The sequence below is a fragment of the Bactrocera neohumeralis genome, chromosome 2, assembly GCF_024586455.1.
Source record: "Bactrocera neohumeralis isolate Rockhampton chromosome 2, APGP_CSIRO_Bneo_wtdbg2-racon-allhic-juicebox.fasta_v2, whole genome shotgun sequence".
NCBI classification, from domain to species: domain Eukaryota; kingdom Metazoa; phylum Arthropoda; class Insecta; order Diptera; family Tephritidae; genus Bactrocera; species Bactrocera neohumeralis.
In genome coordinates, this window is record NC_065919.1 from 41,176,238 (window position 1) to 41,192,830 (window position 16,593).

Below are 16,593 nucleotides of genomic sequence, written 5' to 3' on the forward strand. Positions count from 1 at the left end.
GTTAGTTCTGCTTTCTCCAGGCTGGACAAGGAAGCACAGAAAATGTGTCTGGCAGTGAATGAGGGCAAAACGAAATATCTCCTGTCATCAAACAAACAGTCGTCGCACTCGCGACTTGGCTCTCACGTCACTGTAGATAGTCATAACTTTGAAGTTGTAGATAATTTCGTCTATCTTGGAACCAGCGTAAACACCACCAACAATGTCAGCCTGGAAATCCAACGCAGGATTGCTCTTGCCAACAGGTGCTACTTCGGACTGAGTAGGCAATTGAAAAGTAAAGTCCTCTCTCGACGAACAAAAGCTAAACTCTATAATTCGCTCATAATTCCCGTCCTGCTATATGGTGCAGAGGCTTGAGCGATGACGGCAACCGATGAGTCGACGTTGCGAGTTTTCGAGAGAAAAATTCTGCTAAAGATTTATGGTCCTTTGCGCATTGGCCACGGCGAATATCGCGTTCGATGGAACGATGAGCTGTTCGAGATATACGACGACATTGACATAGTTCAGCGAATTAAAAGACAGCGGCTACGCTGGCTAGGTCATGTTGTCCGGATGGATGAAAACACTCCAGCTGTGAAAGTATTCGACGCAGTACCCGCCGGGGGAAGCAGAGGAAGAGGAAGACCTCCACTCCGTTGCAAGGACCAAGTGGAGAAGGACCTGGCTTTGCTTGGAATATCCAATTGGCGCCACGTAGCGAAAAGAAGAAACGACTGGCGCGCTGTTGTCAACTTGGCTATAATCGCGTAAGCGTGTCTACACCAATTAAGAAGAAGAATAATATACTGTATGGCATAGCACGCTAAATTACACGTACTAAATTCCCGAGATAGAACTAGGCAGGGCTAAGTTCGGGTGTCACCGAACATTTTATACTCTCGCATGATAAAGTGATAATCGAGATTTCATTATACGTCATTTACATATTTTTCAAATACCGTATTTTTGTAAAGTTTTATTCCGCTATCATCATTGGTTCCTAATGTATATACTCGTATTATACAGAAAAGGCATCAGATGGAATTCAAAATAGCGTTATATTGGAAGAAGGCGTGGTTGTGAACCGATTTCACCCATATTTCGTACATTTCATCAGGGTGTTAAGAAAATATTATATACCGAATTTCATTGAAATCGGTTGAGTAATTCCTGAGATATGGTTTTTGGTCCATAAGTGGGCGAGGCCACGCCCATTTTCAATTTTTAAAATTTAGTGTTTCTGACGTTTTTTGTTAGTCGGTTAACGCACTTTTAGTGATTTTCAACATAACCTTTGTAAGGGAGGTGGGCGTGGTTATTATCTAATTTCTTCCATTTTTGAACTGTATATGGAAATGCCTGAATAAAACGACTCTGTAGAGTTTGGTTGACATAGCTGTAGTAGTTTCCGAGATATGTACAAAAAACTTAGTAGGGGGCGGGGCCACGTCCACTTTTCCAAAAAAATTACGCCCAAATATGCCCTTCCCTAATGCGATCCTTTGTGCCAAATTTCACTTTAATATCTTTATTTATGGCTTAGTTATGACACTTTATAAGTTTTCGGTTTTCGCCATTTTGTGGGCGTGGCAGTAGGCCGATTTTGCCCATCTTCGAACTTAACCTTCTTATGAAGCCAAGAAATACGTGTACCAAGTTTCATCATGATATCTCAATTTTTACTCATGTTACAGCTTGCACGTACGGACGGACAGACAGACATCTGGATTTCAACTCTACTCGTCCCCCTGATCACTTTGGTATATAAAACCCTATATCTGACTCTTTTAGTTTTAGGACTTACAAACAACCGTTAGCAACCTGTTGCGAGAGTATAATGACTCACACTGCCCAACTGGCAAAAGTTCCAGGCTTGTATGAAAAGATATAAGAAACGCTGCGGAGTTATTCTCACATCAAACCTTCCTGCGATTTAGAGTCTAACTACTCCCGATACATTCTTTTTTTGGGGGTCTCTTCTGACAAATAAATATCTGTTAGAGTTTGTCTACTCAATGCCCAAGTGCTAAGTTCGTATTACTAGTGCTAGTTTCGTAATTACTTAAAGAGGAAAAATGTGCACATTCTTCAAGACCTGCTGGTTGAAGGGATTTACCTAAGGGTTCAACTTCAAACGTATTACTGTGAGCTAAGATGTATCGGGAAAAATCTTTACAACCTAATTCTATAATGTTGTCCTGTCCGTTTTGGTCAATTATTCTACCTATTTGTTCACTACAACCTATAGTCATTTCAACTTTCGCTGTAGGTGGAGATAATCTTAAATTTAAATCAATATTAAGCCGCCTTTCCTCATCTTAAGTGAGAAATGTCTTTGGCACGCAAATAAATCCCAACAGCTTGACCCATTCACGCCACCTAGTTAAAATAAAAAAAACACAAACATTAACTAAACTAAAAATGGAAACTAATAATTTATAGTTTAACTATTAACAAAGAAGCCGCCACGAAATATTAAATCAAGACATTCTGATGTCTCTATTACTATTACTAATTAAAAAAATCGAGTTTTTGTGTCGCGTTTAGTTTTGAGAACATTTTTTATACGTATCATAGTAGAAATTGAAATATCGGAAATATTTTGTTTCGGCTTCTAATAAAATATGGAAATATTTATTTTGAACTAAATTATTTATTTTTGTTTCGAATACTTATATAAATCAAGTTTTATACAATTTTTTTTATATTCGTGCACATTTTAAAATAAAATCAAATAATCACACATTTCTAAGGTGTCCTCTTTTTTTGTCCGCTACTGTATATATATATATATATATAATTAAAATATAAATTATAAAATAATGCGATTTTATAATTGTACATTTTTTATGAAATAACGGCTTTTGAATTTCGGACGACCCTATTCACATTTTGTTTTCGTTTTTCCAGAAAATTATTCTAACATTTAATTCGTCGCACCACCATATATTACTCCTTATACAAATATTTAATATCACTTATTTACATACATATACTATTTCCATGTATTAGACTCACCTGGATATTTCTCCTTCCGACGGGAAGGGATAAAGCAGCACCCCTTAACTGCATCCACCATCACATTTGCGAAAAGGCATCCTGTTATATGATAAAACATTTATTAACATTTTTATACAATGGATGTTAATATAATGTACTTCCTCTGGATGAAGTGTAAATAATATATAAATGCAGATTATAAGCATAATAAAAATTAATCACATTGAAAAAATCTCAACTTTGAAAGTTGTTTCTGCTTAAAAATATGTCCGTTGAAAAGGCTTTTTACATCACACGGCTGCACGAAACACATTGTTTTTCTTAAGTAGTTACACAAATATTCTTTAAATATTTTAATAAAATAGAAAAGATTTACTAAAATCAGTGGCGTAGCTACAACTTCAGGCGCTCGGGGCCAAAGATGTTCTGCCGCCCCCCTTTATCTACCTACCTACAAGTTTCATGAGGTGGTTCGAACAAAAGTGAATTTTTTCAAAATACCTTCGATATTAAATATATAAAATTTAGGAACTAGAAGCCACGCTAATTCTGAAGTTCCACAATTCTCACAATACGGTTTTTGAGGAAATTGATAGTAAATTTACAAGACATCTTATTAAAAGCCATAGAAAAAACTCATTTTCGCCCCATATCTTGTACACTTTTGACACAATTTGCATTTTTCCGCCCCCAAGACGTTGCGCCCGGGGCGACTACCCTTTTTTAATTTTAAACACTCGCGCGAGTGTGAGTGTATATTGAATTACCTAAATTCAGGGGTTTATATTTCCCAATAAATTTTGTCGTTAATTATTCAGTGGTTTCAAAAGTTTTTTTATCATGTAACATTGATATTGAAATATTGATATGTGCTAACATTTGTTCTGTGCAAAGATATTTGGTCGTTCACTAAATAATATAGTTTGATAACAATAGCTGCTGTCATTAAATTTTTTCGCAGCCAACTTCATAGTTAACCGCTTTACATTAAATGTTTGAACAGCTGATATTGTAAGAATTATTTATAAAAATTTTCTTAGTTTTTTTTTTACTCTTGCAACTTGCAGCTACAGAGTATTATAGTTTTTTTCACCTAACCGTTATACCTTTCAACCTAATACCTAATAATCGAGATGTACATAGAGTTATAAATATGTAAATGATCAGGATGACGAGAAAAGTTGAAACCCGTCTGTCTGTGCAAGCTGCCACTTCAATAAAAATTAATATATCGTAATGGAACTTTCTAAAAACCGGAATCGAGTTCGTAGATAAAAATAATCGGACGAAAATTGAATAATGGCCGTGGCATTACCCACTTTTAGTTAAATACACATATCACTGGATCTGACATGACGGTTTTATTTATGGATAAAGCTTTTCTTTGTTATGTTTGCTTGTATGAAAAGGTTTAAAAGGAATTTTGCTTTTATTAATTCTTTTCTGGTTTTTGCAACAAGGGAAACCAAAATGTTTATGCATTCGCAAATACTCAGCACAGAAGTTCAGGTTAAGCAAGTGAAAGTGAAGTCCCCGCCAGTTCAACATTACAAAACGCTATCCAGAAAATTTTCCAAATATGCTTCTATAGTGATTTTATTTTACATTAAGAAAAATTTAATCAATAAACTTATGAACTAGATATTCTGTAGTCACTTCTGGAACTATGAGTGGTATATGAAATATTTGCTATTATTTCGAACTTGTAGTGTAATTGAATATTTCTGTTGTTGTCTTTTAAACAGCATGACATTAGTTCAGTAGTGAAGTAGTGTAAAAAGCATTACCCGATCAATATAAACCCATGAAGAAACGTCAAGGTCCAAAAAATGGTCGTGATACTAATAGAATTGTGGGAGAAGCGTTAAGTAAAGAAATTTATAAAATATGTATTATAGAAATATTTCTATAATGTATTGCAAAATAATCTATTGGAGCTAAAAAACAAAAGCTAAAACGCCTACGTCCGTATCATATCTACACTTGAGACCAGTTTCTTTTCTATTTTGACTCGGGTGATTCCTTAATCATAATTTATTGTTAGATTTACGTTTTATTTATCTACTCTCATTCGATTCTGTTATTTGAGTATAAGCCACTATCACTTTAAATTAGCAACACCGAAGAAAGAAACTGCAGCTAAGCAAGTACTCACAAACCTGTAAGTAAAGCTATTCGAAGGGGGCCGTCGCTCCGGGCGCAACGTCTTGGGAGCGGCAAATCGATCTTCGCTGTTTTTTAATATTCAGAAAAATACTTCAACAAATTTTTTTACAAAATTTATTATAAAAGATAAAGAGTTGGACACTCACAATGTAATAATCTGAATAACAATGAAAAATATTAATTTTTACTCGAATACTCTGCAGTCTTTGAATTTGTCTTATATCTTTCTTAAAAATAGTGATAGAACTTAAAGATGCACTTTTCTAGCTTTGTCTATTGACGTGTCACTCTCACAGTTACCCTATGTTTTGAATGTAACAAAAACGTTTATTTCTCCAAATTTTCAAAAATGGTATTTAAAAACTCCAATTCGGGCAAAAATTCCTGCAAATTGTGTCGAAAGTGTACAAGATATAGGGCGAAATTGGGTTTTTTTCTATGGCTTTTAATAAGATGTCTTGTAAATTTACTATCAATTTCCTCAAAAACCGTATTGTGAGAATTTTGGAACTTCAGAATTTGCGTGGCTTCTAGTTCCTAAATTTTATATACTTAATATCGAAGATATTTTGAAAAAATTCACTTTTGTTCGAACCACCTCATAAAACTTGTCGGTACATAGGTAGATAAACTGGGCGGCAGAACATCCTTGGCCCCAGGCGGCCGAAGTTGTAGCTACGCCACTGTTTTTCTTTGTCAGGTAAAAAATGCAGTGTGAAGAGGCTCCATCTTCATCCAAACTTGCAACTTGTAATGATCAAGGCCGGAGAATTTATTGAGATATATGTAATTTTTACACTAAACAACATAATGGTCATAAGGCTTGCTAGAAAAGTGAAAATCATTATATGGCAGTGGGGATGATTTGTATATATGTATATATTGGTATAAGGCCAACCGAAAGTTGGAAATTGTATATCAAGTAAATGGTGCTCACGGAATGTAGTCGATCTTATTAAATTTTTAGCAATACCACAATAATATATATAAATTAAAATAAGCCTGAGGTACATTTTAGGCAAAAAGCTAAATTGTCATTGGAATACGCTCTTTCACTTGGATATCTCATATATTGGACGATATATGCTGTATAAAGTATTGACTCAATTAAACCCATTTTTGACACCCAGGCAAACTATTATCAGGAAGAATTCTTTTCAAGTTTCAATTATATTTCTGCGACAAAGTTTGATTATCTCAATTAGACGATTAAATATAGTGATTTAAAATTTGGAATGTTTTCAATAAAGATAAAAAAAAGTTTCTGAGAATAATAATTTTTTTGCGGGAATTTCCAAAGTTTGAAAAGTGAACTTTCTGAATATGTGGTGGTTATTTTTGAGAAACGAAAATTAGTTGGAGAAATTTTAGTTTGAATGAAGAAACGAAAATCCCTATGTAAAATGTATGGAAACCAAAAAAAACAAGTAAGGAAGGGCTAAGTTCGGGTGTCACCGAACATTTTATACTCTCGCATGATAAAGTGATAATCGAGATTTCATTATACGTCATTTACATATTTTTCAAATACCGTATTTTTGTAAAGTTTTATTCCGCTATCATCATTGGTTCCTAATGTACTATATATTATACAGAGAAGGCATCAGATGGAATTCAAAATAGCGTTATATTGGAAGAAGGCGTGGTTGTGAACCGATTTCACCCATATTTTGTACATGTCATCAGGGTGTTAAGAAAATATCACATACCGAATTTCATTGAAATCGGTCAGTAGTTCCCGAGATATGGTTCTTGGTCCATAAGTGGGCGACGCCACGCCCGTTTTCAATTTTTAAAAAAGCCTGGGTGCAGCTTCCTTCTGCCATTTCTTCCGTAAAATTTAGTGTTTCTGACGTTTTTTGTTAGTCGGTTAACGCACTTTTAGTGCTTTTCAACATAACCTTTGTATGGGAGCTGGGCGTGGTTATTATCCGATTTCTTCCATTTTTGAACTGTATATGGAATGCCTGAAGGAAACGACTCTGTAGAGTTTGGTTGACATAGCTATAGTTGTTTCCGAGATATGTACAAAAAACTTAGTAGGGGGCGGGGCCACGCCCACTTTTCCAAAAAAATTTCGTCCAAATATGCCCCTCCCTAATGCGATCCTTTGTGCCAAATTTCACTTTAATATCTTTATTTATGGCTTAGTTATGACACTTTATAGGTTTTCGGTTTCCGCCATTTTGTGGGCGTGGCAGTGGGCCGATTTTGCCCATCTTAACTTAACCTTCTTATGGAGCCAAGAAATACGTGTACCAATTTTCATCATGATATCTCAATTTTTACTCAAGTTACAGCTTGCACGGACGGACAGACAGACATCCGGATTTCAACTCTACTCGTCATCCTGATCACTTTGGTATATATAACCCTATATCTGACTCTTTTAGTTTTAGGACTTACAAACAACCGTTATGTGAACAAAACTATAATACTCTCCTTAGCAACTTTGTTGCGAGAGTATAAAAATAGGGACACCTTAGAGTTTAGCTACAGCGCCTAGCTCGAGGGAGGATTTTTTGTTTGGCACGATTAATTTTTGCACAAAGTTACTTCAGTGGCAATCAATAAGTGCAATTGACCTATTTTTTTACAAATATGTCAACACCATATATATATTACAACATTTCTCATCTCTGGACCTGAATTATGTATTTTTCAAAAATTAAGCGAACGTAATACACCATTTATACCATAGCATGATGCTGAAAATGTATGACATTTTTCACTTCCCTATGATCAAATCAAGAAGCTATAACGAGATAAAGCTTTGCATAAATATTGCCTATAAAGCATTCCACCTGATGACCAAAAATTGTCCAAATCGAACCAAAATTGTTCAAGCTCCTAAGTATCGCATATGTTTACCCCAGTACTTACCATGTTGACTTTTTACCGGAAATATCGGCCAATGAGTGGGATATATAATTTAAATTCAGAGAAGGCCTTGTCCTGATAATAATATGTCTGCGTGCAGACGCAGATTGAATCCGGCACCTCTCTTAGCCTCATGTACTTAATATCATAATATATAAAGCTTTTCGAACCACCAGTTGACTTCTTGGCCAATGCGTGTCGCAGCTGTATAGTTTATACAAGTATTCGGCGGACTTTGACCACCCCTGCAATTGGCTCAAGTGTGTGCTTAGACCGGAATATAGCCCTTACTTATTTCCTGTTATACAGTTTAGTTAACATTTGAGGGTAGTTCCCTCACTTTTATCCAAACTTCGATAGAACTCAGCCCATGGTTACTTATATTTTTTATTTTATAAGGCCTCTAAAATTATATAATTCTTATATTTGGGTTGAAATCCAAAAAAATTAAGATTAAGAAGGTTCAGTTTTCTTTGGCCAATACTATACTAAATAAAAGGTGATTCAAACATAGAATTTTGTGACAGAGAAAATTAAAATAGACATAAAACATCTCTTATCACCACATTTTGCTTATCTGCTTGCTTTAGTACTCGTATTTGTGCTTATGAAAAGGCTGTCATAAATGTTTCCAAGTATTTTAAAGTATTGTCATTTGTAACTGTACAACAAAGTATTATGTTTACTATTTTAAAATTGAGCAACCTGGCCATATACAATAGAACAACAACTAGCTTTCACCCACGCTTTTTGCTGTTGACTAGTTTGCGCTTTTAGGTGGTGGCATCCAAAAAAATTACAACCAAAGCAATAATAGTGACAAATGTTATTATTATTTTAAATATTCATTGCTGTTTGCGTTTACTTTAAATGTTTAAGTTGAAGGGACAATGTCTATATATACTACGAAGGCTATTAGTTAAATAAACAAGAAGCATTTGAAGTACTGTGACTTACAAGTATTTGTCCGCTTATCATATACTATACAAGGTTAAGGGTGCCAGTAAACAAAAAGTTACTTTGACAAAATGGAGGGAGCAAATGCGCTATGCTGTGTAGATTTGCCGAAAATACGCCCAACACATCGACTAATGTACTAACCCTTTGCGTTTATTGGTCAAACAGCTTCTTTAAGTATCGCTGTGTGATTTCTAATCTTGTTTTTTGAGGCACGATGGTATTGCTCTTGCAACAGTTTTCCATCTCGTTGACTTTCAATATTATGATAATCTCAATGAGAAAAATAGCATTGCTGACAAAAATGGAGATACTCGATCTATGTGTTTCACTAGCCCTTTTCCTTGTTCCTTATTGGCTCAGACACCGCTTACGGGGTTATAGCCGAGTTAATAACAGTGCACCAGTCGTTTCTTCTTTTTGCTATGAAGCGAAAATTGCAGATTCCAAGCGAAGCAAGGTCCTTCTTCAGGTCCTTTTATCAAATGCGATATTCGCCGTGGCCAACGCGCATAAATCTTTCACAGAACCTTTCTCTCTAAAGTTCTTAACGTCGACCCTTCAGATGTGGTCATCGTTCATGCCTCTGCTCCATATAGATATACGGGACAAATGAGAGACTAATAGAGTTTTGTTGCTGTTTTCTTCTTCACTTCTCAATTGCCTACTCAGTCCGAAGAAGCACCTCTTGGCAAAAGTTATTATGCGTTGGATTTCGAGGCTGACATTATCATTACTGTTAATACTAGTTCCAAGATATACGAAATTATCTATGGCTTCGAAGTTATGACTCTCAACAGTGACGTGGGAACCTACTTAGTTGCGAGTACGTCGACTGTTTCTTTGATGATAGGAGATATTTCGTCCGGCTCTCGTTCCCCACCATACCCATTTGCTTACCTTCATTGTCAATTCTGGAGAAAGCAGAATTAACAGTACGGTTGTTAAGGCCAATGATGTCAATATCATCGGCGTACGTCAGCAGCGATTAAGTTTTGCAGCTCGAATTATTTTCTCCAGCAGTAGAGTAAAGAAGTCGCACGGAACGGTGTCGCCTTGTCTGAAACCTCGTTTGGTATCGAACGGCTTGGAGAGGTCCTTCCCGATCCTGACGGAGCTTTTGGTGTTGCTAAACGTCAATTTACACTGCTGTATAAGTTTTTCAGGGATACCAAATTCAGACATCGCGGCATAGAGGCAGCTCCTTTTCGTGCTGTCAAAAGTAGCTTTGAAAACGAGAAATTGAAAGGGTAGTGTGTTTCGATTCTCATTTCATGGGCGTTTTCCAAGATTTAGCCCATGATAAACATCTGGCTAGTTGTTGCTTTTTCAGACCACATTGATAAGGTCCAATCAGCTTGTTTACGGTGAGATTTAACTTTTCGCACAATACGCTCAATAGAACCTTGTGTGCGATGTTGAACAGATTTAAAACGCGGTAGTTGGCGCAGATTATAGGTTCTCGCTTTCTGTGGATTGGGCAGAGCACACTCAAATTTCCATCGATGGATATCCATTTTTTTTGAAGAAGCTGATGCATCCTCCTTATCAGTTCTTCGCAGCCGTGTTTGAATAGCTCGGCCGGTAAACCATCGGCCACCGCCGCCTTGTTGTTCTTCAGACGGGTAATTGCTATTCGAACTTCTTCATGGTCGGGCAATGCAACGTCTACCCCATCGTTATCGATTGGGGAAACGGGTTCGCCTTCTGCTGGCGTTATACTTTCACTGCCATTCAGCAGGCTGGAGAAGTGTTTCCTCCATAATTTTAGTATGTTTTGGGCGTCGGGTTCTACAAGAGTATGCTCCGGTCTTAAAATCTTCTGTTCACCGCCGCATTTCATCGTAGAATTTTCGAGCATTACCCCTGTCGGTCAGCTTGTTAAGTTCTTCGTATTCACGTATTTCGGCCTCGCCCCTTTTTTGTCTGAAAATGCGTCTCGCTTCCCTCTGCAACTCTCGGTACCTACCCCATACTGCACGTGTTGTAGTCGATTGTAACGTTGCGAGGTAGGCAGTATCTACACTGCGACACGAAACTCCTTATCGTTCCAGCTTCTCTTTCCATTTTCCGAAAACCAATGATTTCGGTTGCAGCTGTACGTAAAGAGTTTTGAATGGCGTCCCACAGTTTTCTTATACCGAATTGTTGACGAGTGCTCTCAGAGAGCAGGAGTGCAAGTCGGGTCGAAAACCGTTCAGCTATCTGTTATGATTGCAGCTTCTCGACGTCAAACCTTCCATGTGTTTGTTGACGTGCGATTTTTCTGCACAGAGGTGGGTGTGTATCTTTGGTACCATAAAATAATTGTCTGAATCGTTGTTAGGACCTCGGAGCGCACACTTGTCTAAAACACCAGAGACGTGTCTTCCGTCTATCACAATATGATTGATCTGGTTGGTCGCTTTGCGATCCGAAGGCAGCCAGGTAGATTGGTGAATCTTTCTATGCTCAAATCCAGTACTATAGCTAAAGTCGACGATCGAAGTCGATCATCCTCAACCCATTTGGGGATGTTTCCTCGAGGAGGCTGAATTTACCGACGGTTGTGCCAAGATACCTTCTTTGCCCACGCTAGCGTTAAAGTCGCCAAGAACGATTTTGATATCGTGGTCGGGGCAGCTCTCATAGGTGCGCTTCAAGCGCTAATATAAGGCTTCTTTTATTACATCGTCTTTTTCTTCCGTCGGGGCATGAACGCAAATCAGCGATATGTTGTAGAACTTCGCTTTGATGCGGCTTGAGGCTAGACATTCATCCACCGGGGTGAATGATAGTTCTCGGCAACGGAGTCTCTATCCCACCACGAATCCCAAACCTAATTTGCACTCCTTTATACCAAGGGCGTACTCGCCTCAATCCTTGTCCCATCCATCGCATTTCTTGGACGGCGGTAATATTAGCCTTCACTCTAACGAGGACATCAAACTGTTGCACAGGGCCACCTTCCCAATTAAGGGACCGGACATTCCAGATGCATACCCTTAAATCGTTATCTTTAATGCGTTTGTCATAGTCATCATCAAAAGGGGCTTTCTCTTCCGTGGGTAATTTTTCGTTGGAGACGTTTTTTACGTGGCTGTGATCAAATTGAAAGGTGAATTTTGTCCATTTCATCTCCTTCAAAGTCATCCCCTCTCGCTGCAATACACTTCTGCCAACGAATTTTCCAGTCATCATAGCACTTGAAAATATCCTCCGTCGTCATAAGATCAGAACCTTTTTCGATTCAGCTTTTATATCCTCAATTGAGTCAAAACGGTGTCCTCAAGTGGTGTGAACTTGCTGAATAGCCAAAAGTTACGCCAAGGTAAATGAAGCGAATGCGGTGGTTGCGGCATGATATTTGTTGAAAATGTGGTGAAATGATCACGAATAACCAATGCAGTTATCGCACTTTTTTGTTCAATAAATTCAGACATAGTAAAAATCGAAGAATTCGCTTTTAGAGCCTCACAAAACGACGCGTATCTCAAATACTAATGAATATTTTACCTGAAATTTAGCATAGATGTCACTAACAGTACTACCATTTTCGAAAAACACGTGAAATATAAACTAAAATTTTTCCTTTCAATTTGATCACAGTAGTATCCCGATTAATTTTAGGTGGCACATCAAACCGTTAGATGAACAAAACTGTTATACTCTCTAGCAACATGTTACAGGAGTATAAAACTTGAATTTGTTTTTCACAAATTAACCTTCTCTCCCCTAACATGTGAGTCGGTAATCATGTAAATTTAATACATCTTATACGTATTTATTTTCCTTTTCTTCTTTCTCTATAGTCTTGAGAAAGTAAATCTCTATATACTGGAATAAGTTAACACAAGCTTTTTCATGTCAAAAGCATGTACTATGTATAATCAAAGATGTGGGTTTGTCCAAATGGACAGCGCATTTTTTATTATTTTCACTTTTGATCCGAATATATTGGGTAGTCAAGTAGTCAAGTATTTTGTCAATAAATATCGTTGCAGTTTCTAATGCTGCCAATTACATTTTTTCATACCGTATAGTGTTGGAAAGGCGAGGTTTTAACCTTCATTAAAAAAAATTAAATTCAGGGAAGTTGTAAAAAGTTACAGATGTTCTAAAATGAGTGAAAATAATGAAGAAATTCGCTATATTTTGAAATGTTTGTATAAAAATGGGAAGAGTACCATGCAAGCCACCATTGAAGTTTGTGAAGTTTGCGATGCTGTATCAGCTCGTGCAGCATAACAATGATCATGGTCCAAGCGTAGTTAAGCTCAACAAATGGTTGCAAAGCCAGGATTGACGCCTCGAAAGGTTATGCTGAGTGTTTGGTGGAATTATCCACTATGAGCTGCTCCTTCCTGGTCGAACGACTGGTTCTACATTTTACTGTCAACAACTGATGACATTGAAACAAGCAATCGAAAAACACGGCCAGAACTGATTAAGTTCTGCTTCGTATTCCATCAAGACAATTGTAGACTACACACATATTTGATGACTCGGCAAAAACTGGGAGAGCTTCTCTGGGAAGTTTTTATGCATTCACCACATAGCGCTGACCTTGCACCATCGGACTACCATTTGTTTGCAAAGCTCCCTTAATAGAGTAAAGTTGGCGTCAAGAGAAGCCTGTGAAAATTACTTGTCCCAGTTTTTCGCCGAAAAACCAGAAATGGTTTACACTGATGGAATAATGTCTCTAGTGGGAAAATATCAAAAAGTTGTCTACCAAAGTGGTACATATTTCGTGTACCTTATATTTTGTATAAAACCAACTTATTTTCAATAAAATATTGGCAGCAATTATAAACTTTACGTTCGTTAAATTATATCGGTTTTAGTAACAGACAGCCTACCCGTATATTTTCTTAAATTTATTAACGAAGTAAAACGGTGAGTGAATATTTGATTTGAAGATTGAATATTTCGGTACTAAATTAAGAGTAGTTTCCAGCTCTCAAGGAATCTAAAAACTTCATATAAAAAACGCTTAAGAAATGGTCAAGAAAATTTCCTGCGGTAAATTTTCTTGTGCTAGAATGCAGCTCTAAAGAAATCTTGTACTAGTTTTTAATACATTTTTTCAATAAAATTGGAATATGGCAACGCTGGTTTTGCAAAGAAACGTGAAATCAAGAATTGTTTCTTGACGGAAATTCAAAGTAATCGTTAAATTCATCCTAAATTAGTTAAAATCATTATTATGAAGTAAGTTCGTTTTGAAATGTTGTATAAAAAAGAAATAAGAAATTTTTTGTTCTTGAGCATACTATACTTGAGAGCTGGAAACGGACCTTTACTGTAAAATATATATTAGTTGCACGCGGACTATCAGTGAATATCTAAAATTTCACATTGAACCTTTATCAATCAACGGTATGTCCAGCTATTACAACTACTGTTCTATTTGGTTAACTCTTTTCCTAATAAAATGGCAAATATAAACACAGTTATCGTTAGCGTTCAAAAATACAGAAAAGCTGACAACATCCCATAAGCGGATTCTGACGTTTGATATAGGTATAATATTTTCTATTTTGCTTTGCCTGTATTTCGCATTAAGTGAGTGGTCAGTTTGAGCATATTTCCAATGTGAGGATACCTTAGCTAATGTTTTATTCACTTTGTGCCTGTAAAGCAGCCGGCTTTCATAATGGGACCTCTATCGTCATATGACGTAAGGTTCATAAAATTCAACTATTTTAATTTTCGAAATTTTTGTTTTATATTTCATCGAAGCTTATATAGAAATAATTTTGTAAATAAAATATTTTGAATATATTTTAAATAGATTAGCCTTGTACAAATTATTTATTAAAGAGCCCACAAAACACCAGCGCATTTCTCTACAAACACCGTTATAAACACCCGATATGTTATCTACTAGCTTCCTAAAACCATTCAATAATTTATATTCAATTATGAATATCAACGTACGGTGCAAATATGAAATCAGATGCGTAGAAATTTTGATAAATGGAAATCATACAGGATTATCTAATTTTTAAATTTATGGCATCGCAATGTTAAGCAGATCAAAATTTTTTAAGGAATTAATATTTAGATGCAAGAAAATGGAAAATACAAAAGAATAATCAAGTTATTGAGTAAAACGTAGTAAATAATGAAAAACAGTAGTTAGGGAATAGTGTCAGTTGAATGAGATTAATCCTAGCAAGAAAATGTTGCCTTTATGGTATTTGGCGAAATACCCTAGTGTAGCTTGGGGTAGTGACATACATATGTGAGCTGCACATGAGCTCATTAGAAACATGTCTCATCGGCAGTTATAATGCTCTCCATGTAGAATCGGATTTCCCACCACATTTTATCGGGACGAGTCGTCCACCAAAATCATTCGAACGGACTCGGAACGGATAGATGTCGTTGCCTAACGATGGAAGGGGTGCTTGAACCCATCCTTCACTTTTTTAATATTCAGTTGAAGAGGTCGAAGGTGGACCTGAATGAGGCATCAATGATCTCTTGACCGTTGAAGGTCTTGTACCACTCGAAGGCTTATGTTTTTGAGTCACCGTAAGTCTTTTCCAACATTTGCAATGATTCCGCAAAGGAAATTTGGTTATAAATACAAAATTCCATATAAATTCTTTGTTCCATATTTTTATCTATTGTAAAAATCGCAGCACGCTACTGTAGTGTACCGACTTAATCAGCTGCTGTAAACAAAGTGGTTGACAGATCACGCTAATAATTGGCATAGTAATTAAGGACAGTCCTATCAACTAAGCAAAATATATTTTTTTAAAGTACCATTTACCCGGGAATATAATTTCTATTTCCGGATGCTTTTTTGTCACAAAATATAACTTTTTAATTTATAAATTGTTATGACTTTCAACATAAAACGATAGAAAGTAGCCTATGCCCGTCCCAAGTTACCTCACCACCAAATTTGAACCAAATCTGTGTAGTCGTTCTTGAGTATTAAAAATACACATAAATTGCGAAATCGAGGGTGATTTTGCAAATAAGCCGCCTTCTGGGACCTTCTCAGAACTAAAGGCATACCTGCGCAAATTTTCACGTCTTTTCGTGCTGTGGTTCGGGTGTTATGCGCAGACAATCATATATTTTTATATATACACAGGATTATAATCATCATATACTTAATATATATATTATTACATTTTCACAGAAAAAAAATTAGGGATAGTCCTGCAAAGGTTGTGAAGTTGTCTGATACCGTAACCAGTGGACTTGTGCAAAATATTTAGTTCTTGTGCATAGTCTCGTCTTATGTAATTGTATTAACGAGTTTCGGGCCCATTATTCTTTTATGCGAAAAACAAAAATGTTATTTGAAGAGTATTCTTATTTATAGATAATTACCTGAATACATAAAAATATCGGACTATTATATAAATTCATTTTTACGCAAGTCATGTTCCTTATCTATCGTCTTAACTTAATTTGGATTTGGAATACTTGCACCACGTGTCCCATATAAAATGGAAATTTGACTCAGTTTCAAAAACAGAAATTATAAAGTGACGTTTGTGGGATATATCCGCTTAAAAATAATTACAATAGCTTTATTTTTGTATAACGGTATTGGAAAGGGTGTTCCATAGAGGAAAATATGCAACAATGGTAGAT

The 16,593-nt window shown here is 36.3% G+C and overlaps 1 long non-coding RNA gene across 1 annotated transcript in view; it reads right to left on the reverse strand.

The window, feature by feature from the left end:
- LOC126751219 (uncharacterized) overlaps positions 1–16,593 on the reverse strand; it is a 231,048-nt gene that overhangs the window by 164,375 nt on the left and 50,080 nt on the right. The gene's annotated exons all lie outside the window — the stretch shown is intronic.